The 24399-nt window shown below is 40.5% G+C and overlaps 1 protein-coding gene across 1 annotated transcript in view; it reads left to right on the forward strand.

Annotated features, from left to right (window-relative positions):
* Nucleotides 1-24399, forward strand: part of LOC136873955 (Krueppel-like factor luna) — a 1015772-nt gene that overhangs the window by 447106 nt on the left and 544267 nt on the right. Inside the window, exon 3 of the mRNA XM_067147350.2 lies at nt 6333-6385. The gene's annotated coding sequence lies outside the window, so the exon portion shown is untranslated. The remainder of the gene's footprint in view (nt 1-6332; nt 6386-24399) is intronic.

Raw genomic sequence — 24399 nt, forward strand, 5'->3', positions numbered from 1 at the left:
TGGAAAAAGCCGAAAGAATTTGTTTTTCGTATTAAATAGGTCGTAAGTGAGAAACGAGCCGCGATGTTTGAAACGTGTGTTCGGCTTCTTGGTTCTTACGACCCGTTTTAAGAGTAGGATGCCAGGGTCGGTTAAATAATAATAATAATAATAATAATAATAATAATAATAATAATAATAATAATAATAATAATAATCGTATGGCCTCAGCTACCGTGTGTAGTCATTTCAATTTGACGCCATCTGGCTGTCTGTTCGTCAGTTTCGACGTTCCGTTTTACTCTAGGCCCACTAGATGGCAGACCGGGTAAACCGAAACTCTTCTGGGCGTCAATGGCTGAGATTTAATGAATTTTGTCGGGTAAACACCAAATTTGTCTCCAGAGATCTTTTACATGCCGACATCGTACGACATGGAGTGCCGCCCCTCAAAAATCCGACTACCTCTGCCGGGTTTGAACCCGCTATCTTGGGATCCGGAGGCCGACACTCTACCATTGATCCACAGAGGCAGCTGCCAGGGTCGGTTGAGTAGCTAATAAGGATTCTAGATATGGTCATCTTAACTATTTTGTTTACGTGAGTTGTAATAAGCCGGATTCGAAGTTTATTTAGTATCCACCTATTAGATCTCAATCTGGGGCCTGTGATCATCATTCTCAGTGATTTATTCTGAAAGGTTTATAATTTAGAAAGAGGAGTTTTAGGGATATAACTTCAGGCCTTAAAACCATACAGCAGAATGGACCTGAAAGAACGGTCGTGGTAATCGGTAAGTTCGTAAAGAAATATACTTTTTCTGACTGCAACAACCTTTCAAGGTGCTCTCAGAAATGCCGACTGACCACACTGGGATGTGATCCTGCAACCAGCAGCACGGTAGAAGAGGCGAAATGGATCAAATGTTCTCCGCATTCAATACAGTTTCTCATGTTGGTAGCCTTGAATTGTGGACATGGTCATCTCTTGTCACCTAGGTGATTGATGACGCGAACACTCCCGCCCTCTCGCGGTCCAGAAACTCCTCGTCACCTTAGACCGTCCCACCGTTTCTTTCCATAGCTCCCAGAGCTCGCATTAAGGCGCTAGTCCGTCCCTCAAGACAAGATGAGCAGACTCGGAAACGGAAATTCCTTCAAAACTGGAAGGTGGAGGGGCGAGAAGGGATCGAATTTTGGAGAGGAGGAAGGCGTTATAACTCAGGATATACGATGGAGGAAGTGAAGCAAACCAAATGGGGAAGGGAGAGAAGGAAATAAGGGCTATGGAGATAAAACAATAACGAAGCTGCCATAGAGCTTCGCCCCACCGACTAATATATGTTCTCGGATGATATAAAAAAAGATATATCTGCCATTAAAATTGAATTGACTATGAATTCCACATATCACGGTATAATAATCTTCCACATACTGTATGTCGACAAGGGATCAAGAAATATATATTAATAATATTAATAATAGAAGAGCCTCCGTGGCTCAGACGGCAGTGCGTCGGCCTCTCACCGCTGGATACCGTGGTTCAAATGCCGGTCACTCCATGTGAGATTTGTGCTAGACAAAGCGGAGGCGGGACGGGTTCTTCTCCGGGTACTCCTGTTTTCCCTGTCTTCTTTCATTCCAGCAACACTCTCCATTCTCATTTCATAGCATCCATCAGGCATTAATAAATCACTTTGGGAGTGGCGACCCCATCGTACTAATAGCCTATATATGATTCATTCATTAGGCTACATCCCGGACCCGGTCACTCACTGGAAAACAGGTTGTAAGTTTTTCCATAATAATAATAATAATAATAATAATAATAATAATAATAATAATAATAATAATAATAATACATACATACATACATACTATCATCAGCACTGTTTACTAAGATCGCTTTGATATTTTATAATGATTATAATTCCATTTAAAAGGAACGACCTGGTCAACTTCGGATTTTGAGTTGGTTACTCTGCTACTGATCCACCGAAGCCATTGTATGTTTTAGCTCTCTTGACCATGACCAGGTTCGCTACCTGTCGCATCAGAGAGTTCGTAATATTTCATTGGGAGCCCAGTGAACCTTACTCCAATCTCGGGCACAAAATTTAAATTATCGTACTACCCAGGGATTGAGACCAGGACTACCGGGCAAAATATATAGAGGATACTATTAGGCGAGTAAAGAACTCCTATTTAGTCCTAAATAACAAAAACTAACAAGCGTATATCTAAGGAAACCATTAAGAGTTTTGGCCTGCCTACCGAAGTGACTGCTAACCAGCCAGACAGCCTGTAGATACTAGAGTGTCACGTTGTCTGTGTGATAGCATCCTCAGCGAAATTGTTTGCTTTCTGTACCGAGTCCGCAATATCCTCAGTTGTTTTTACCAAGCTGGGTTAATCCCGTTCTAGCCCTCAGTCCAGAATTAAAATCGCTGGACTGGTCGGGCATTACATCCGGGCTCCTTGGGTGAGAGTTAGACACACAACCCCCTACACCCCCTGACGGCATGATGCGGCGGGTCCTAACAGGCACTAGATTTTCTAGACAGATTCGCCGAAATTTTACCAGAACTTTCACCGTGTGAGAATATATTTCTTTTGGTTACACTGGAAGTCCTCACCTCTAATCAATTGACTACGCAGTACATCTATTGTAGTGCTGTGGTTTGTAATTTAATAGTCAGATCGATTGTCTTTGACGGCTGTTTCAGACAAGAAGACGTTGGAAAGTTGGACACCTCTGGGACTCAGATAAGACTTTATGAAGTCGAGATGACAGTTATATTTGTTACGAAAGAATGACAGAAGTCTGAACGACTTTTATAAATTAGAAGTTTATTGCCTTTGTCTGGAGTCGATTCTGTAGTAGAGAATAGAGATATTGCTGGTTAGCTATTGTTGTGACTGTTATAGAAACTTCGATAACTTATCTGTACTGTTGTCGAAATAAAATTAAGCGTAACAGTTATTATGTCCTTTCTTTTTAAAGTGAAAAAGAAGATACAATAGAGCGGAAACTTCCAGAAGGAGTAATATCTTACTGTGTTTTCAGTGTACAGCCTGGAGCATTATTCAAGTTAAGATGCAATTTTTTTAGAATGAAATTTAGTAGATTTGCCTCCCCCTATCCCTGGTGTCTTATCTCGACTCCTCTTGTTTCCATTTCTGTTTCTCATTCCTTTTCAGTTCGCATCCATCCGTAGCCAGACAAGCGACTTAATTCTGTGCAGGCTCGCTGCAGGTTAATAAGAAAAAATGCGTGTGTACCTTGGCAAGAGGGAGTGAGGGGCCGGGTAAAACATGGGATGTGCAGCAAAGCTTATCTTCCCATTTAATGAGCCAGCAGATGGTTGAGAACACTGCAGGGCACTGCTTGACAACCTTTCGCGAGTAGCATGCAGCTTTGTTACAAAGGACATACTCTACCTTACTAAATTAAACATTATTAAATCATACGTATATGGAATGTTGACTCAAAGAGCAGTTCTCTTTTTTACCAACATTCGATTAGATCCTCAAATAGCACTGTGTGCAGTTTACAAAGTTGTATTAGAAGGGTTAAGTAATGTATTTTTCGAGATTATAATCATTGGCTACTCCAGGTTGTAAAGTGTATCAATGTCCTATCTTGCGAGACCTTTCGGAATTCATAAACTTACAAGGGGGCATTCCCTACTCATCACCACCGATTTCGCTCAAATTTATAGAGCATGCAGGGCTTGGCTAGAAATGAAAGTACCTGAAGTGGGAACTCCAGATGGCCACGCGTACAGAAAATACAAATATAAATATAGATGTTGACGCGGCTCTCGCACCGTATAAGCCACTTACGTTAGTGCGCACGCCGTGCAGTTATTACCGTAGCGGCAAGAGCTCGGACTGGTAATTCGATGGTCGTGGGTTCGACACGCCGTGTGGAGACTGATTTTTTCCGTCAACTGTTATATTATTCATGTTCCAATTAATCAAAGAGGTGAATAATTCATTTTATTTATTTATACGCAAAAGGCATAGAAAAGGTAAAAAATTGGGATTTCATTGTCAGACTATTTTCTTCCGGCGCCAACAATCTATTGTTTGTGTGCAGCCGCCAGGAGCAACCTTCACTTGTCAGGTGAAAATGAATCTTACAGCGAAACGACTATTCACGTTTATGGCACGAGATAGCCAATGAAGGAGAAAAAGAAGAATTTCTGTTTGAACACGTCGGGAAAGTTAGCAACTCCAAATTTTCTACAATTGTGCGCCCATTAATGAAAATGACGTCCTATATGCCTTTTGCATATAAATGAATGAATAAATAAAATAAATAAATAAATAAATAAATAAATAAATAAATAAATAAATAAATAAATAAATAAATAAATAAATAAATAAATAAATAAATAAATAAATAAATAAATAAGCCGCCTCCGTGGTGTAGTGGTTAGCGTGATTAGCTGCCATCCCCGGAGGTCCGGGTTCGATTCCCGGCTCTGCCACGAAATTTGAAAAGTGGTACGAGGGCTGGAACGGGGTCCACTCAGCCTCGGGAGGTCAACTGAGTAGAGGTGGGTTCGATTCCCACCTCAGCCATCCTGGAAGTGCTTTTCCGTGGTTTCCCACTTCTCCTCCAGGCGAATGCCGGGATGGTACCTAACTTAAGGCCACGGCCGCTTCCTTCCCTCTTCCTTGCCTATCCCTTCCAATCTTCCCATCCCTCCACAAGGCCCCTGTTCAGCATAGCAGGTGAGGCTGCCTGGGCGAGGTACTGGTCATACTCCCCAGTTGTATCCCCCGACCAAGAGTCTGAAGCTCCAGGACACTGCCCTTGAGGCGGTAGAGGTGGGATCCCTCGCTAAGTCCGAGGGAAAAACCGAACCTGGAGGGTAAACAGATGATGATGATGATGATGATGATGATGAAATAAATAAATAAATAAATAAATAAATAAATAAATAAATAAATAAATAAATAAATAAATAAATAAATAAATAAATAAATAAATAATATAAAAATTGAGAAAAATGTTCTCGACACGGGGAGTCGAACCCACGGCCATCGAATTACTAGTCCAAGCTCTTACCGCTACGCCAACTACTGCTCGGTGTGCGAACTAACGTAAGTGGCTTATACGGTGCGAGAGCCGCGTCAACATTTTTATTTTGTGAAGGTAATGGCCGTGGCCTTAATTAAGGTACAGCCCCCAAATTAACCTGGTGTTGAAATGGGAAACCAAGGAAAAACACCTTCAGGGCTGCCGTCGGTAGGATTCGAACCCACCTTCTCCCGAACGCAAGCTCACAACTATGCGACCCTAATCTCATGGCCGAGTGGAAGTCTATACAAGTCCTTAATCCAGGATATGTATTTTTTTTTAATCGTATGGCAACAACAGTTCGTAAGTACACAAAGAAATACGATACAGTTATACACAGTCTATATATCATAAATTGGCATCTAGCTACTGCAGCCAGGTTGGCGCTGAGGGTGTCGCGTTGATGAGGTCTTCAAACGATCCATGTCACTAGTGAAGTATTTGACGATACCTCGTAAGTGGGCAGTTCTTCGCAAAATGTTCCACGCTATGTTCCTGAACTCTACAATCACAGGTTGGAGAGATAGATGCTGAGTACCAATTTACACACTGAAGCATTGTATCTTTCGTACCCGGTCTTCAGTTGGTTTAGACCCCTGTAGATTGAACCCCTGTAGTTCTGGCAGGATCTGTTAATTGGTGGTTAATTGGTGTAGAGTTCCAAAACAGATACCATTCTTATTTTTTTAAATGTTAATGTTAGTTATATAGTTACTCTATTTGTTATTCACCTCTCTTGTTTATTTTTTGGTGTATTTGTCTGAATATATTTCTTAACCTCAAGAATTAACTTAAACATCATACTACGTGACAAACATTCTCTCTTCAAAATGTCACGCTGCATACAGAGTGAAAGTAGAGGCTGGTGAAACTAATTTTTGTTATAGGTTATTCATTATTCGAGAGCACTGTGGGAGCGGTAGGCTGCGGGACTGCTAAACGAGAAGAATCGAGACTTCCGACAAGAGAATCAAGAGTAGAATTGGAGCATTTTTATAACGTATTCCTACTGCAAAGAGTTAACATTTTGCAGTTAGTAGAAAATTTATTTAAATATTGAAAACATATAGCATTCCTTTCCCTTAATAGATAACTTTTGTCTTATGTTAAAACATTATTGTATAGAGTGGCTTACTGATCGGGTTCCAGACAAACGGTTTTTCAGTCATTGAAGATATTTGTTATAATACTAGTTCTCTCCAGCTAACATTTTCTTTACATTACAGTTAACTAAAACCATTTCATTTTTTTATTATTTTCAGGTGAGGGCACTCTGATGGTTCTTCACTTGCTCTGAACATTATACGACGTGCTGGTAAGAATTGTATGACCAACATTAATGCCCTAATGAATCGCTTTGAGTTACACAATCATGTAATAATTACTATTGTAATTGTTTATTATTGTATTTTTAATAATTGACAGCAGACAAATGAGATATAACTTTGTTAAGAATGAAATCTGAAGTTTTCGTTTGCAAGTAAGTTATGAGTTCAACGTTTTTATACTTTCATTTCTGAAAGCGTATTCTATAAATTAATGTAACATCATTCTCGAGCTTTGAGACTTCTGTTAATGGTGCCTAATCCAGGCTTCAAAGCCTTGGAAGCAATTAGAATCTATTGTTTACTGACTCATGCATAATGAATTCTGTAGGATAGTTCTACTTAAATAAAATATAGATCTATTTGAAACGGAAATCGAGCTGTCCTCATTCAGATTTCATTACACACTCATGCCAATAATAATAATAATAATAATAATAATAATAATAATAATAATAATAATAATAATAATAATAATAATAAAGAAGAAGAAGAAGAAGAAGAAGAAGATGATCCGATTTATTCCCCTGAGACCCTAAAACTAGAACAAAGTAAGTTCAGTACCTGGATTGTGGCGACGTTTAGTAAATTGACAGAGGCTTGCAGAGTGAATTCTGAAAGGCATAACAGTCTTTAATGATAATGTATGTAATGTATGTATATTATTAAAGGGAATCTACTAATCACACACTGGGGAAAATATCGTCAAAATCTGTATTATTAGAGGAAAAAAGCCTTTATTTATAAAGCATTCCAAAATAATCACTTTCTTATTAATGGGGCTCCTTGGCTGATTGGTCAGCTTAGTGCACTTCGATTCAGAATGACCCGGATTAGATTCCTGGCCGACTCGAATATTGTAACCTTAAATGATGAATTCCCTCGGCTCGGAGACTGGGTGTTTGTATTGTCCCCCAACAACTCTACAACTCACACACGCCACACACAACATTATCCTTCACTACAATAACGCACTGATCCCTATACATGGCAGATATCGCCCACCCTCGCCGGAGGGTATGCCTTACAAGGGATGCACCAGCCTAGAAATAGCTGTACGAAGTTATTATTATTATTATTATTATTATTATTATTATTATTATTATTGTTAGAGAGCAGAAGTTCGGCAAAATCTTTTTTTTTTTTTTTATCTGGATGGATATATCGAAGTGTCAGAAGGAAATAACCACATTTTCGTACATTTGGAAACGGTAGGACCAGTTATTATTTTGCCTTTTTTTGGGTCTGTTTTAGCTTTCCTTGCCTATTTGAAAGTTTAATGCCTTTTCTGAGTTGTTATGAAGATGTTCTGCTATTATTTACATACTAAAACATCAGTGGAAACAAAATATAATGTTAATGTATTGTATTAATAATCTTCTTCTTCTACCGTTTTACCCACATCTGTGGAGTCGCGGGCCTGAACTGTGTCGACAATTGGATCTGGCCCTGTTTTAGGGCCGGATGCCCTTCCTGACAACAACCTGTATGGAGAGATATCATCATTATTGCGTGTTTCCTTACTGGTTGGTAGTGTGGTGTGTTGTCTGAAAATGAAGAGTAGAGTGTTGGGAGAAGCACCAAATTCCCAGTCCCCGAGCCAGAAGTATTAATCAGACGCTATTAAAATCTCCGAATCGAACCCGGGACCATCTGAACTGAAGGCCTCATCGCTGACCATTCAGCCAAGGAGTCCGGTAGTGTACTGTATTAATGATAAATATGACAATTTAATTTTAAGTTAACAATCAACTATAACATTTTCACAAACGATCCTGTTGTATTACACAAATCTCTGCTGAAAATCTCGCTCCACAAGCCAAGTGGTCGAGAGGATTGCCGAGTCTCGTACCTGACACGTAAATACTGAAATGTGATGCAGAAGTGTATAATTAGGTTACAGTAGAACATTTTAATAATTTTAGAACCCATTTTCATAATTTTAAATGCCTATGTTCATTATTTATCCGCCTATTTCCTAAATTTTAAGTGCCTGATTACCTACCTATACAAAATTAATGCCTGAAATTATTATTATTATTATTATTATTATTATTATTATTATTATTATTATTATTATCATAATCTGCGTCGCTTAGTTCATTAGGAGCTCGGGGTTGCTGGATCGAATCGTGGTGATGGTGATGGTGATTGTTGTCTTATTAAGGGGGGAAAACGTTAGCATTAGCCCAACTGATGGATTGAAAGCATACATTAATTTTAGAATGAACGTGTTACTAAGAGGAAACTTCTATTCCCTGTTCTTCTGACGGCTTACTGTTAAGGCTGAGAAAGGCGTAATTTTGAAGCATTCGACGCTTTGAACAACTTGAAGACAACTTTTGGCGGGACGATGTGGATTTATCCGGTTTCTTGTTTGAAAGATAAAATTCATTTAAGAACCCATCATAAAACTCTGAAGAGGCAATTTTCGAAGAAAGCCCTTTTCTGTAGAACAGAGCAGTAAGTGTAGCAACTTCTTTGATGAAGCAGCTAATCTGGCCTCCTTCAGACTGCAATTCCCAAACTCGGTAATGTGGCTGTCTGTCATTTGACAATCCACTCCGACGGGCTTTATTTCCTAACTTCACGTCACGTAGAGCTGAAGACTGCTGTATATCCCCGAAAGATACTGAGACACTTCCATCAGTCAGATTCAACAGTGTTGTATCTCCTAATTTTCGACTCCTAGGTATGTTTACTCTGAATGTTTTTTCTTGTTTGTGTGAGCGATTCACAGTCATAAGAATGTTCGATACAGCTTGACGTAATGTCTTGATTATTACGTTCCTTATTGCATGTTAAATCTTGGTAGTAGTTAGTTTGCGATGCGTAAGAAGGTAGGAAAGATCACAACATGAAGATAAAGTTAGAATTTATGAGCACAAATTACGGCAAACATTTGTCTATAAGAAGAGGAGTTAGGGTTCGAATAATTTACCAAGAGAGATAATCGATCAGTATTCAATTGCGCGCGCTCGCGTGTGAGTGTGCTTTTAAAAAATTTTAATTTAGAGTTTCTGTTCACCACCCGTCTGTAACAACATGCCACACACTTTTTCTCACCTCATTTCCGACCCCGTACGAGGAAACGGGACAAAGTCGTGGACGTGCTACTAACTGTTGCGTTATGACTATTATGACCAATTATACGGCAATGTGCATAATGGCTAGTGTGTTTGAGTAAATTGTGTGAATTTTCACGTGGTTGAAATTTGCGTTCAAACTTGCGCATTAGCGGCTATTGAACACCGAAGGGAATTGAAGAGGTCACCAATAATTTCATTTTCAAATGGATGGGAACCACTGACTTACTAGATTAAAGAAACAGGTTAAATCTATCAACCACAGAGGAAGTTTCCTCTCTTCAACTCCAAGTATGCACACACTCTTTCATTAATTTTCATTAACCGGGATGGGAACCACAGACGCCTGAACTGGAAGCTAGCGGAAAAGTCCCGAACTATCTCATCCACTAGTTAGTGATTTTCATATGAAATCCTTTTGTTCTGGGTTTTGATTGAATTTCAGCACCTTCAAACACCACCTGACAGAGTTTGGTTTGATCTGGCCAATTTAAGCTCAGAAAGCTCTTCCGTTTGAAATACTTCACTCGGCTGCGCTAAATGAGCGTGTATAGAAGAGAAAACGATACGAAAAATGTCATCCGTTAGCCACAGGTCACGACAGAGGGGATCATAACAATAAAAATGAGATAGAAACTAACCTTCTTGCTCGCAATACTCATCCACATTCAAGCGGATCCACTCGGTTTAGACGAGTCTTTGACCCAAATATCCCGTGAGGTGTCCCGAAAGAAGTTCCTACGGCTTCTGAAATCACAAGCTATGTTGACACGCCCACGTATTCGGTGTCTAGGAGCCATGAACGCAATGATCCGGCAAGAAGTGGAGTTTGAATTTATACACTAATATAAAAACTTCAACCGTAACGTCCTTTGACTGCAAATACAAATGTCACTGTGGGACGACCGTGGAGATTTTTGGTACGATAAATTATATTTGCAGAACTGTGTAACCTAAAATTTACTGTCATGAGTTAAGGGTTATTTCCTATTCTAATTCTTGTTCTGATCTCTTTGATTACGGCCTGTGGTTATTGTGGTACACACTGTATATAACAGTGTACAAACGATATATTTTGATATGAGTGTTAAAATACAACACGTGCAAACGAAAATTAAGTGCAAGATGTGACACAGAGAGCGAGTTGGCTACACGGTTCGGGTCACGTAGCTGTCACTTTGCATTTAGGAGATAGAGGGCTCAAGCTCCACTGTCGGCAGCTCTGAAGACGGTTTTCCGTGGTTTCCATTTTCACACCAGGCAAATACTGGAGCTATGCCTTAATTAAGATTAAGGTCGCTTGCTTTCTAATCCTAACCCTTTCCTATCCCATCGTCACCATAATATCTGTTTTTTCGGGGCGACATAAAACAAATACATAAAAAGGAAATGTGTGACCTGAAAGAGGAACTGAGATTTCTGTGGGTTAGAGATATAAATCTATATGTATCAAGATGGGCGAAAAGAAGAAATAATGTGAAAATCTTCTTGCAATTTTCCAAAGGTAATTTGTTGTTCATGCCCCCAACAAACATTAACGGGTAAATAAGTGACATATGATATACTGAGATACTTAAATCATCCCGTCGTGTTCGAAATTTTATTCGCAATAAAGAAGTTCAAAAAACCGATAATGTATTACCATTCATTTAATTATCATCCACTGCACACCATTCCAAGCAATGAAATATAAAGAAATAAAATATGAAATTAATTAATTAGTGTGCTGACAAACAGCGACTGCGATTATAAAAATAATCATTAATAACGAATCATCACAGCTAATTACCCGCAGACTACAGAGTACATTTAATTTGGTGACGTTATCTTCCGACTGGGAGCTTTTATCACAAACCGTTAATGAGTACTCTAATAGCAGGTAAGCATGACGAGTCACTAGGCGTGACAACGGCGAGACGGGACGAGCTTAATGGAAACCACGACTAAATTCTGAAAAACTATGAAGAGATTTCGCGCCTCTAAAAGGCATTTTAAACAGGTTGATTGTGCAACCTGCATCAAGAATCATCCAGCTTTTGATCATACGTCTTCATAGTTTCATCGATCCGACTCCGTGGCCGAATGGTCAGTGTTGAGGCCTTCAGTTCACACTGTCCCGGGTTCGATCCCCGGATGGATCGGGGATTTTAATCTCGTCTGGCTTGGGGTCTTGGTGCTTGTCTTTGCACCAACAATTTCCTCTTCGCATTCAAACAACACGACACAACACGACACGGAAACACGTAATAGTGATTAAATCTTATCACAGAGGTTTGGCGTCAGAAAGGGACAAATCCACATGTGCGACACAGTTCACACCCGCGGACCCACAAGTGGGGGAAAAGTAGATTATTATTATTATTATTACTGTATTATTGATACATATAGATTGTTGGCTTAACATAATACCGCTTTTTAAAGGCGTGAAACAACTTAAGCAACTCCTAGAGCACCGAGCGATTTCTCTACGCGGTCTGATTTAGGTAGCTGTGACTTTGTGTTCTGGAGATAATGGATTCGAACTCCATTTCCGTCAGTCCTGCGGATGTCTTTCCGTGGTTTCCTATTTTCACACCAGACTGTAACTTAATTAAATACACGGTTGTTTCCTTCTCAGTCCTATCTCTTCAGTGTCGGTGCGACGTAAAATCCATAGCCTAGCAAAAATATTTCCTGGATTCCAACAGGGTGGAGTGGCTCAGGCAGCAGAGAACTGGCTTACTGAAATCTAGCTAGCGGATTCGATCGCATCTCAGTCTGGTAATATTTGAGGGTGCTAAAATGCGTCAGCCTCGTGCAAACAGATTTACAGGCTCGTAATAATACTCCTGCGGGACAAAAAATTCAGCACTTCTGAAAACCGTAAAAGTAAAATATCATCTACACCTAGAGCCTGGATTCCCAACGCTTACGCAATTGTTTAAACATAATTGTAGTTGATACAGAAACCCTGGGAGTCCTTCATAACTACCGTAAACTCCCCACACGAAGGAAAGTGGACATTGTTGATGAACAGTGACAGTGTGGTTGAAAGTTCGCCTCTTCTACACGCATTTGAATTATGATTTAGTTGAAGAAATGAGCTGGAATAGTGTGTCTCCCCCTCTTTTACGACGTCTGCTTCTGCAATGCGTTGTGCGCAACTTAAGTGCGATGCTTGGAGGAATTTCTTTATTATGCACGATGCGTTCTCCACAACACATTAGACCGACTTGGGAAGTAATAATTTAATTACGCGTGTGATATGCACCCTATATATATATCTCTCTCTCTCTCCACTTTGTACATTAAGAGATAGAACCAAAATGTGAATCATAAAATTAACTATTTTTTTAACTTTGTTTTAGTGCATGTTTTTGTATTCTTCTCCCTTGCGTGCTTCCTTGCATCGTTTTGATGTTTTATGGACTGTATATTTAGAGAAATCCGCTGACCTGTGTTCTGTTCTGTTCTGCTGTTTCACTCGCCATGCGAGCGTGTAATGTGCAGTCTTTAAACCCATCTTGTCGTTGCATGTTGGAACATGATTTCACTGATCTTACGATTCTCCAAGAAATAAAAATATTAACAAGTTCATAAGTCAATGTAGAGAAAATATGTTACTGTTGAAAATGTTTGTTAGTTGGTTAGTAAATATTATTCTCACCAACCCACGATCCTCGCAAAGAGCAAGTATTGATATTCTCAGAATCTCTCTGAAATCTGTACCGAAATTACTTTCGGAAATACTCATTAAGTTTTGAAAAGGGCTCAGTAGCAGGGTTACCAAATCTTTAAAAAGGAATAAAGGTGGATTTTCTAAAAAAAACAGAAAAAGGGATATACAATTTCTTTTTTTACAATTTGCTTTACGTCGCATCGACACAGATAGGTCTTATGGCGACTAGGAGTGGGGAAGAAGCGGCCTTGGCCTTAATTAGAGTACAGCCCCGGCAATTACTTGGTGTCTAAATGAAAAACAACGGAAAACAATCTTCAGAACTGCCGACAATGGGGTTCGAAACCACTTTCTCCTAAATGTAAACTCGCAGCTGTACGACCCTAACTACACAGCCACTTGCTCGGTGAATGCTGTCTTTCAGATCAATACAATTGATGGAGCTATATTCTGCAACGTGTAAATGGTAACAGACTTACAGCTAAAGAACTTCTGTTCACGGCTTTGGGTACTGGCTGGAAATCTTAAATGAATTACTTATGCTTTCCCCAGTTTAAATCTCGATGATGACCGGATTTTACTTCTAATGTAAACTTCATTACAGTAACGTTTGCAACCATCACCATCTTCTATAATAAGCATTTCTTGTAGGAATCACGTTTTTATTTACTAAATATGAAAAGGAGATGAAAAGACCCAAGGGGCCTTTCGAAGGAAATTGGGCTGAACACTAACTCCAATGTGCTAAGTTTAGCCACAAAGGGGCTATGTTGACGAACACTGCTGAGTAGGAATCACTTCGGTTTGTTGTAGAACACGGCACCAGTATTTTGACGCAGTTTAAACTTCAGTTTCTATGCCCGAAATTAGTGATGCACTCGGTTAGATATTTCCCTTCTTTTTTCAAGATAAAGGGTTAGATCCCGTCTGAAGTCGGTAGCATTTGAGGGTATTGTGGTGTGACAAATTTTTGTATGTTTGCTTCCAACAGGTCCAAACGCTCCTGTATGACAAAATTCCTGTTCGTCTTATTTTAAAATCAATAGTGATTGAAGGAATATGAAAGACTTAACGAACGTTATTATTATTATTATTATTATTATTATTATTATTATTATTATTATTATTATTATTATTATTATTATTATACGGTTAAGGCGCTGGCCTTCTAACCCCAACTTGGCAGGTTCGATCCTGGCTCAGTCCGGTGGTATTTGAAGGTGCTCAAATACGACAGCCTCGTGTCGGTAGATTTACTGGCACGTAAAAGAACTCCTGCGGGACTAAATTCCGGCACCTCGGCGTCTCCGAAGACCGTAAAAGTAGTTAGTGGGACGTAAAGCAAATCGCATTATTATTATTATTATTATTATTATTATTATTATTATTATTATTATTATTATTATTATTATTATTATTATTATTATTTCGTAGCTCATTGACTTGGATCTCTCTCGTTTACTGCTTCATTAGGAGTTCACACGTCGGTAGGTGTATGTACAATCATTTATACAGGAAAGAAAGTTAAACTGTTTTAACGTAGTTTTTCAGTTTCCTTGTCACTTTCTTTCCGATAACTCTCCGTAATCTTCCGTTTGGTTACAAAGTTCTCATAAGCTTTTTATACCCCAGAACTTGCTGGGTGCTTATTCTCCTTCAAACAGTTGTTGTAATCAAGGATCACTAATTTAAATTTCGAAATCATCAACAGGTCGTAAATTAGACTGCGTGCAAGGAGGGTCAAAAGATGATTGCCGCCCTAACCAGGGATTACCGAATCTTACTAGAAAATAATAAATTAAGTACACATCAGTTCAAGGGAATTTAATTTTCACCTAATTCAGGTGGGATGCGGCTATTAATTGTTGGTATTACTTATTTTGTGTTCAAATTATAATTCAAAGTAGAGGATACAAAAGGTGCTTGTTTAGTGACATATTTTAAAATAACAGAGAATGCATGGTATCGAAATTACTTCACACGGAATTAGTTTAGATTTAGAATTTGGAACAAATATAACTTCATAGCTCTGATATTTTAATATTCGCTCTTAGTAAATGAGAAAGGGAATCACAATAAGGAATGTTGACTTGACTCTGTAAAGCAGATTTGCAGCCCTATCTTTCCGTTCGGTTCCTGAGAGGATTGGAGGCTGTTAAATATTTGAGTCACATGCCGCAGAGACTCGGCCACTGCTGAAGTCCCAGCTATATCGTCCTTTGCTTCGCGTTATGTGGAGTCTCAAGGCGCCCAGTTGCCCCAAAGCCAGGCTACGTTGCTGGACAAACTCTGGCGGACAAAGCTTGCACACTGGAGGTTTCCGTCTTCCTTTGTGTTCAACGATCGGCCAGTACGACCATTCCCCGTTATTCCACCTACCCGCTTCGTCTGGTCATTCATATCTAGATATTCTTCTGTCCTTTCATAAGCTGCTCCATCAGAATTTGCTGCAAATTCTCTACGTATCACGAAACATCACGATGAGATTTGTTCTTTTATTAAAAATGAAGTGATGTTGGGCAACAATACTTGCTAAAGATTAGCAAACTGACTGTGATACAGGCACAGTTGGTTACACTCATCATTCTCTGTGGAGGCCGTGAGTTCTGTTAGTCTCGTGACAAAGGATCTACTAGCACGTTATGAGGTTCATTTCAGGACAAAATCTAGACACAACGACGCCTCGAAAGAATGTTATTGGTTAAACAGATGTTAAACGCAGGTATTCACGATTTCGTTCTATCATTATCATTATTGTACGGCCCCTTCACCGAGTTATTATTATTATTATTACTTCAAGGCGTAAAAATATCCACGCGTTCTCACGTTTTTTCTTTTCGTGTTAAATGACAATCGATTAATTTTCCTCTGAGATACTCGCATGTTTTCCTTTGAGTGTAAATAATCAATCACGATGCTTGTGTGATATAAACCATTTTTGGTGCATTTTAATTACAATTTTTGTTGAAAAAATATAACATTAGTTTGTTCAGATGGAAATATTTGTCACACCCCCTCCTTATTCCTATTACTCAATCTCTGGCAGTTGCAGAAATACAGTACTTGAACATGCGCACATATTGTTGAAAGAACTAAATCCGTAAGAAGTGAATTGGTATAGACATACAAACAGCAAAGAGAAATATTGCGACTGAAATGTTTGACATACAATCTCTACGAGAGAACATAAAATTGAATTTACAGCATTATTCGGGAAGTAGAAGGTCTTCATTTTTCTTGCCTGCAATAGTCTGAGAGATTCAGATTTCATTCTTATGATAGCACCCAGGTCGTACTTGTATGATTCAGACGTATCAGCAGTTTCATACGTGAATGTAATCTGAAATTCTTTGTCATCTCTTTAGCTGTTCCAATTACCGTAACTTTACCCTTCAAGATACTATGAGCGCATTATTGTATTATACAAGGGGTTGTTACAAGTTTTGTAGGCTCTCAAAATTCGTTAATTGAATTTACCCGTAAGAAAGCATAATCCGTGTAACCAATCGCAAGATAGTTACTACTTCTGACGAGTGTATTGGGTCCGCCTCTGTGGTGTAGTGGTGGTTAGCGTGATTAGCTGCCACCCCCGGAGGCCCGGGTTCGATTCCCGGCTCTGCCACGAAATTTGAAAAGTGGTACGAGGGCTGGAACGGGGTCCACTCAGCCTCGGGAGGTTAACTGAGTAGAGGTGGGTTCGATTCCCACCTCAGCCATCCTGGAAGTGGTTTTCCGTGGTTTCCCACTTCTCCTCCAGGCGAATGCCGGGATGGTACCTTACTCAAGGCCATGGCCGCTTCCTTCCCTCTTCCTTGCCTATCCCTTCCAATCTTCCCATCCCTCCACAAGGCCCCTGTTCAGCATAGCAGGTGAGGCCGCCTGGGCGAGGTACTGGTCATACTCCCATACACCAAGAGTCTGAAGCTCCAGGACACTACCCTTGAGGCGGTAGAGGTGGGATCCCTCGCTGAGTCCGAGGGAAAAACCGAACCTGGAGGGTAAACAGATGATGATGATGATGATGATGAGTGTGTGTATTGGTATGACGATAATTACTGTTCCGTTTTATGTGTGTTAATTCCCACTCACAAACAGTTGTGATCTTTGAAGTACGGAATCATTTTCGTCTACTTTGCGGTTGTTATCAATGTGAAAGTGTAGTTAATTGGAATGACTAGCACATTTGTTAATGAAATATTGCCTTGCAGACATGGAATAATAATAATAATAATAATAATAATAATAATAATAATAATAATAATAATAATAATAATAATAATAATACATTTTCTAACCAGGTTGAAGTAAGCTACATTATATGGCTTCATATTAAGCCTCTTCATCGAACACTGACATTTTTTCCTGCTGATGCAATTTACGTCTGAATTTCTTCGAACTTCGAGTCTCTTCGATGAATGTATTAATAACTTCTGATGTGTGAAGTACTGTGCCGGCCCCGCGGTGTTAGGGGTAGCGTGCTTGCCTCCTACCCGGAGGCCGCGGGTTCAATTCCCGGCCAGGACAGGGATTTTTTACCAGGATCTGGGGGCTGGCTCTAGGTCCACTCAGCCTACATTATTACAGTTGAGGAGCTATCTGACGTTGAGATAGCGGTCTCGGTCTAGATGCTTGTGCTTGTTGTCTAGAGGGGCCTAACATCTATGGTCATCGGCCCTCCCGTCTAGAAAGCCGAGAATAACAGCAGAGAGGATTCTTCGTACTGACCACATGACACCTCGTAATCTGCAGGCCTTCGGGCTGAGCAGCGGTCGCTTGGTAAGCCATGGCCCTTTGGGGCTATTGCGCCATGGGTTTTGATTTGATTTGTGTGAAGTACTGTCAATTCTTTAATGTTATGGGGCATTATACAAACTAGACCGCTAACCAACTTCTTTACTTTTGTACAAATCTCTTCACTGGTTGGCCTGTTTCAATAAATTTTTCAGGTTTATTTAATATCTCTCTTTTAGTCCAACCCTTCGTAAGGGTGTACTGGCATCACGCGACAATCCTTTCCGTGATCTTTCTCCAGGAGTCTCTGCTTTGGGCATGGTGACTTGCTTGCTGTAAGCTCGTCCTGGTCAAGTTCTTGATCATCCATCGTAACGGTGCACGTCCTCTAGGTCTTCGCCCTTCGACTTTTCCCTCTTTGACAGGTATTTCCATTGCCTCCTGTCTTCTGGCAACATGACCAAAATATTTGAGTTGTTTCTGGTTGATAAGGGTCGACAGTCTTGTTCTGATGCCGAGCTGTTTCAGGATCGATTCATTAGTACGGTGTGCTGTCCATGGTATTCGCAGTAATCTCCTATAGCACCACATTTGTAGAGCATCAATCCTCCGGCGATCCGCCGTCTTCATCGTCCAAGTTTCTGCTGCATAGGTCGCGAGAGGGAAGATCAGATTCGTTCTTAAGTACACGTCCTAAATCTCCATCCTTTCATCTATAGAATATGGCACTTCATTGAAAGAAGACTTTGCTGACACTGAAATATGTTGACAGTGATATTGTCACAAATCTATTATCCAGTGTTGATTCATTCATTCTGTTAATAGCACAAAGAAACGGTCAGCACTTCAAATGGTCTCTTATTACAATTGCAAATTGAAATTGTAGGGTGGGCTTAATTTTTTCGCACTACTTAATAATTCCTGTTGTAAAGGATATCAACAAAAGAACTTTCCGGAGATTTATTTCAACCCTGTCCCAGTTTTTAACACCTCAGGAGAATTTTAATCTGATCATTACCCAGGAAGAGAACTTGAGCAAATCTTACCTGAAAGCCTGGTTCCAGCTGGAGTGTTATGAAGATTTTACTGCGATCCTAAGCCCAAGTTCGACCACTACTGCAGGATTTTAATCCTACTTTTACATAGGACGAAAACTTCAGCAAATATTAAGTGGAAATCTGATCTATATTCGAAGACTTTTGAAGGATTTTAATTCAATCTTTAACTTGAAGAGGAAATTAAACGAAATTTAACATAAAGTCTGATCCAAGCCAAGAAGATATTAGCCCACGCTTGGCTCTTGGTTGCCTGTAGCAAGTAGGGACTGCCATGTGCATACTTCCAGGTTCCATCCTTAAATTAAATAAATACATCTGAGAACTTTATTCTCAACACGTAGTTTGTAGTGGCATTCACGTGTTGGTGAGAGACATTTTTATGTCATTCATGGCACATTCCTCTCAAATTACAGAGTCTGAAGAAGTAGGATGAGAGGTACAGACAAATGGGCACAAGTGAATTTCTATTAGTTCTTGAAAAAGACTAATGCATTGACACTCTCTTCCCGTGACAGCGCGCGGTAATTGAATTATGTCGACATTAGCGTAGCACACAAAACACTAAAGCGAGTCTTGCATTCAGGTTCAGAATAAAACTAGCGTATACTTAGGAGGGAATGTTAAAGATGAATTGCCTGCCCGCTTTTAATACCCTGCCCCATTAGTCAAGTTGTTTATTTTTCTGTGAGCACTTTTCTTCCGCGGCGCAGAGGGGGATGCCTTCTCCTTCGCTCTTGGCTTTTTAAATGAAAAGTTAAGTATTAGATCCTAACCCTAAACCCTTATCCGTTGCCTTCTGTCCTTCCCCACTTAACTTCTCGTTCTCCATTCTTAAAAGTTGTAGTGTACAATCCTCCCATCCCTTTTGCCATGCGTGTATATATTACATGCATACACGCGCGGCGTCTTCTTTCTGACAGAGAGATAAGTCCTAGATATTTTTGCATCCATTAATTTTCTTTCTTGTTTTTCTGTATTCTTAATGAAGGCTGTACTCTTGCCTTGATATTCAAATGCACATAAGACGGAAAAAGCGGTGGGTGAAACTTGAATGACTAAGCTTCTTTCGATGAAAATGAAGAAAAATTAGCGAAGAGGGGGAGAATGGAGTCGGAGAGAGAGGCATTTTGATGAACTAGAGCGCGAGTTGTGGCCAGAATACTAACAAGTGTGGGGGCGGTAGAGCTGGCTCTCTCCCTCATTGGACTCTACGTACATTTATTATGTTGAAATACAAAATGAGCCTGACTGGTCTACTAACGGCAAATTTTTCCTTCATCCAACACGAGAAATATTAAATTTACATCAAGTATGTGTTTAAATTTCTGCTTCACTTTGGCCTAGTTTTAACGCTGTTGTTGTTTGGGTCATCAGTTAATAGCCTGATTTGATGCAGTTCTCCATTCCACCCTATACCATTTGAGAAGAAAATTCAAATTCTATAGCAGTGGTAATCAAATTTTTCAAATCAATCAATCAATCAATCAATCAATCAATCAATCAATCAATCAATCAATCTTGATCTGCATTTAGGGCAGTCGCCCAGGTGGCAGATTCCCTATCTGTTGTTTTCCTAGCCTTTTCTTAAATGACTTCAAAGAAATTGGAAATTTATTGCAGATCTCCTTTGATAAGTTATTCCAATCCCTAACTCCCCTTCCTATAAATGAATATTTGCCGCAATTTGTCCTCTTGAATTCCAACTTTATCTTCATATTGTGATCTTTCCTACTTTTAAAGACGCCACTCAAACTTATTCGTCTACTAATGCCAGTTCCACGCCATCTCTCCGCTGACAGCACGGAATATATCACTTAGTCGAGCAGCTCATCTTCTTTCTTCCAGTTCTTCCTAGCCCAAACTTTGCAACATTTTTGTAGCGCTACTCTTTTGTCGGAAATCACCCAGAGCAAATCGAGCTGCTTTTCTTTGGACTTTTTCCAGTTCTTGAATCAAATAATCCTGGTGAGTGTCCCATACACCGGAACCATACTCTATTTGTGGTCTTAACAGAGACTTATATGCCCTCTCTTTTACATCCTGACTACAATCCCTAAACACCCTCATAACCATGTGCAGAGATCGGTAAATCCCGTATGTGTGATTATCCCAATGAACATCTTTTCTTATATATGAACACCTAGATACTTACAATGATCTTTACCGGACGAGTTGGCCGTGCGCGTAGAGGCGCGCGGCTGTGAGCTTGCATCCGGGAGATAGTAGGTTCGAATCCCACTATCGGCAGCCCTGAAAATGGTTTTCCGTGGTTTCCCCATTTTCACACCAGGCAAATGCTGGGGCTGTACCTTAATTAAGGCCACGGCCGCTTCCTTCTAACTCCTAGACCTTTCCTATCCCATCGTCGCCATAAGACCTATCTGTGTCGGCGCGACGTAAAGCCCCTAGCAAAAAATAAAAAACAATGATCCTCAAAAGGAACTTTTACCCCTTCAGCGCAGTAATTAAAACTGAGAGGACTTTTCCTATTTGTGAAACACACAACCTGACGTTTAACCCCGTTTATAAACATACCATCTTTCCCTGCTGTCCATCTCACAACATTATCGAGGTCACGCTGCAGTTGCTCACAATCTTGTAACTTATTTATTACTCCATACAGAATAACATTATCAGCAAAAATACCATTTATATATATAAGAAAACATGAAGGTCCAATAATACTGCCTTGAGGAATTCCCCTCTTAATCATTACAGAGTCAGATAAAGCTTCGCCTAGTCTAATTCTCTGAGACCGGGCGAGTTGGCCGTGCGCGTAGAGGCGCGCGGCTGTGAGCTTGCATCCGGGAGATAGTAGGTTCGAATCCCACTATCGGCAGCCCTGAAAATGGTTTTCCGTGGTTTCCCATTTTCACACCAGGCAAATGCTGTGGCTGTACCTTAATTAAGGCCACGGCCGCTTCCCTCCAACTCCTTGTCCTTTCCTATCCCATCGTCGCCATAAGACCTATCTGTGGCGGTGCGACGTAAAACCCCTAGCAAAAAAAAAAAAAAAATTTATCTGAGATCTATTTTCTAGAAATATACCAACCCATTCAGTCAGCCATTTGTCTAGTCCAATTGCACTCATTTTTGCCAGTAGTCTCCCATGATCCACCCTATCAAATGCTTTAGACAGGTCAATCGCGATACAGTCCATTTGCCCTCCTGAATCCATTTGTTTGGCGGACCCCCAGAATCAAATTGTTTTACCTTCGAGCCCCCGAAGTACGAGTATATTGCGTTTATACCAGAAATAATAAAAGATTGTTGCTGGATGCCAATAATATTAACTATAATAGTAATCATAGACATGATATTGTATAGGCTTTTGGGCTTATGCCGTGTCAAGTAAATAAGGTGAAATTGTTTACGTTTCGCAGAGAACTCTGCTCTGCGTCATCAGAAGAAAATCTCGACTGTCCACAAGAAAGGTGGTGGTGGTGGTGATTATTGTTTTAAGAGGAAGTACAACTAGGCAACCATCCTCTATATAACATAATCAGAGGGAAAATATGGAAGGGGTCCGACTCTTCGAAAAATGAAGATATCGGCCAAAGAAAGACAAGGGCCACGAAGGGCGTGAAAATGAAAGACTCCCTAGCCCTCGCAAACCTAATAGCATCGGAGTCGGAAAAGAACAAGAGTTGACCAAAAGAGATCGGATAGGATAGATGAAAGTGAGGAGCCTGGCAGAAGTAAGTGGAAGCAATACCAGGACTCAGCTGAGGGCCCCGTGGTCGCCAACCAACGCTCCAAAGTTCAGAGCCCCTGGGGCCCCTTTCAGTCGCCTCTTACGACAGGCAGGGGATACCGTGGGTGTTATTCTACCGCCCCCACCCACAGGGGGACCACAAGAAAGGCTTCTTAAACCACGGCTGACTTGATGCGTCGCTCTAGCTAGCGCAGCGACGGATCCAGTCGGCCGTGCTTAAACAATGACTTTTTTTTTAGAAATGTAGACGTTATAATAGAAGTGTAAATGGTACGTTAATTCGTCACCAGATGACTCTCCGGACGTGGCACAGCGCTAGCGTTCGAAGCGGAAGCTGACCGAACGTCTAAGTTGAAAAAAAAGTCATTGTTTAAGAAGCGTTTCTCGTGGACAGTCGAGATTTTCTTCCGGTAACGCAGAGCACAGTTCTCTGCGAAACGTAAAGAATTTCACCTTATTCTCTTGACACGGCGCAAGTCCAAAAGCCTATACAGTATCATGTCTATAAGTACGGGCCGTGAAAGCATCAATGGCAACAATAACAATAATCATCACAATTATCATCATCATCATCATCATCATCATCATCATCATCTTTCGTAGCTTATCCCGCTTGGTGAGGGTCTCCGCACGCACAGAGATAGGAAAGAGTTGTGGCCGAGGATTTAAAGTCGCATGCCCTTTCTGACACCACGGCATTTTCAACTGAAAATCCCACCTCAGCAACACCAGGAATCAAACCACGGTCGTGGGGATGACAGGCAAGCAGCTAAGACTCTACACCACCCCGTTACCAAGTAATAATAACAAAAATGTATTGTATATAATCGTCGCTGGGCAAAGGAGACCTCGTAACTCCTCCGGAGTAAAGTTTACAGAAGTCCAAAACTGAGCGGTGAACTGAACTGCTCATTGAGAACACCTAGAAGCTACAATAAATTTGCGTACCCCTAATGGTACACGCAGGGCCTCTCAAACGCTCAAAATCTCACGCGTGCAAATGAGGCGCAGAGTTCCTATGCACAGTGCATCGGTCCCACTTGGCTCGGCTCGGACCAACGCTTCGTCTCTGGGCTACTCGGCTAAGCTCGGTTCAACTCGGCTCGGATTTGGAGCGCTACGGAGCAAGTGAGGAAGGGGGAGACAGGTCGAGCGAGCGAGAAAGGCGTGGGGAAAGAGAGAGACAGCGCTATTGCTCCAAATCGAGAAGTGGGGGTCTGCACTCTGGTCAACTAAGTGAAGTCGTCTTTTGCACCGTGCACAGTGCATGCGCCCTGTGAGGCCCTGTATAAACACCTAACACACTTTGAATACCACTGTGCTACAGCATACTTAACGTACAGTATGTACGAATGTCACCAGAAAACAGTGACCCTATTTTTTTAAAACTGAATTTTCTGTTTTTCTGTCGTACTTCACTAATTCCTTATTATCTTTATTTTTGACATGAGTGCTACGCAGTAGAGATACGAATATTTTCTTTGTAATAATATTGGCCCTAATGTTATATATTTTACGTCCCAGTAAATACTTTTCAGAGACGTTTCTGTGCCGGAATTTTGTTCCGTGAGGTATCTTTTGCGTACTGGTAAATTCTCTCACACGACATTGCTATATTTGAGCGCTGTCAAATATCGCTGGGCGGAACCTGATCAAACACGTTAACTGAGGCTCTACCATCTGAGCTATCAGCCCTGCTTTCTTTCTTCGTTCTATAGTGATTGGTATACTACTTAAAACGTTCGACTTTCTGTCA

This window comes from Anabrus simplex, chromosome 5 (assembly GCF_040414725.1).
Source record: "Anabrus simplex isolate iqAnaSimp1 chromosome 5, ASM4041472v1, whole genome shotgun sequence".
In the NCBI taxonomy this organism is placed as follows: Eukaryota; Metazoa; Arthropoda; class Insecta; order Orthoptera; family Tettigoniidae; genus Anabrus; species Anabrus simplex.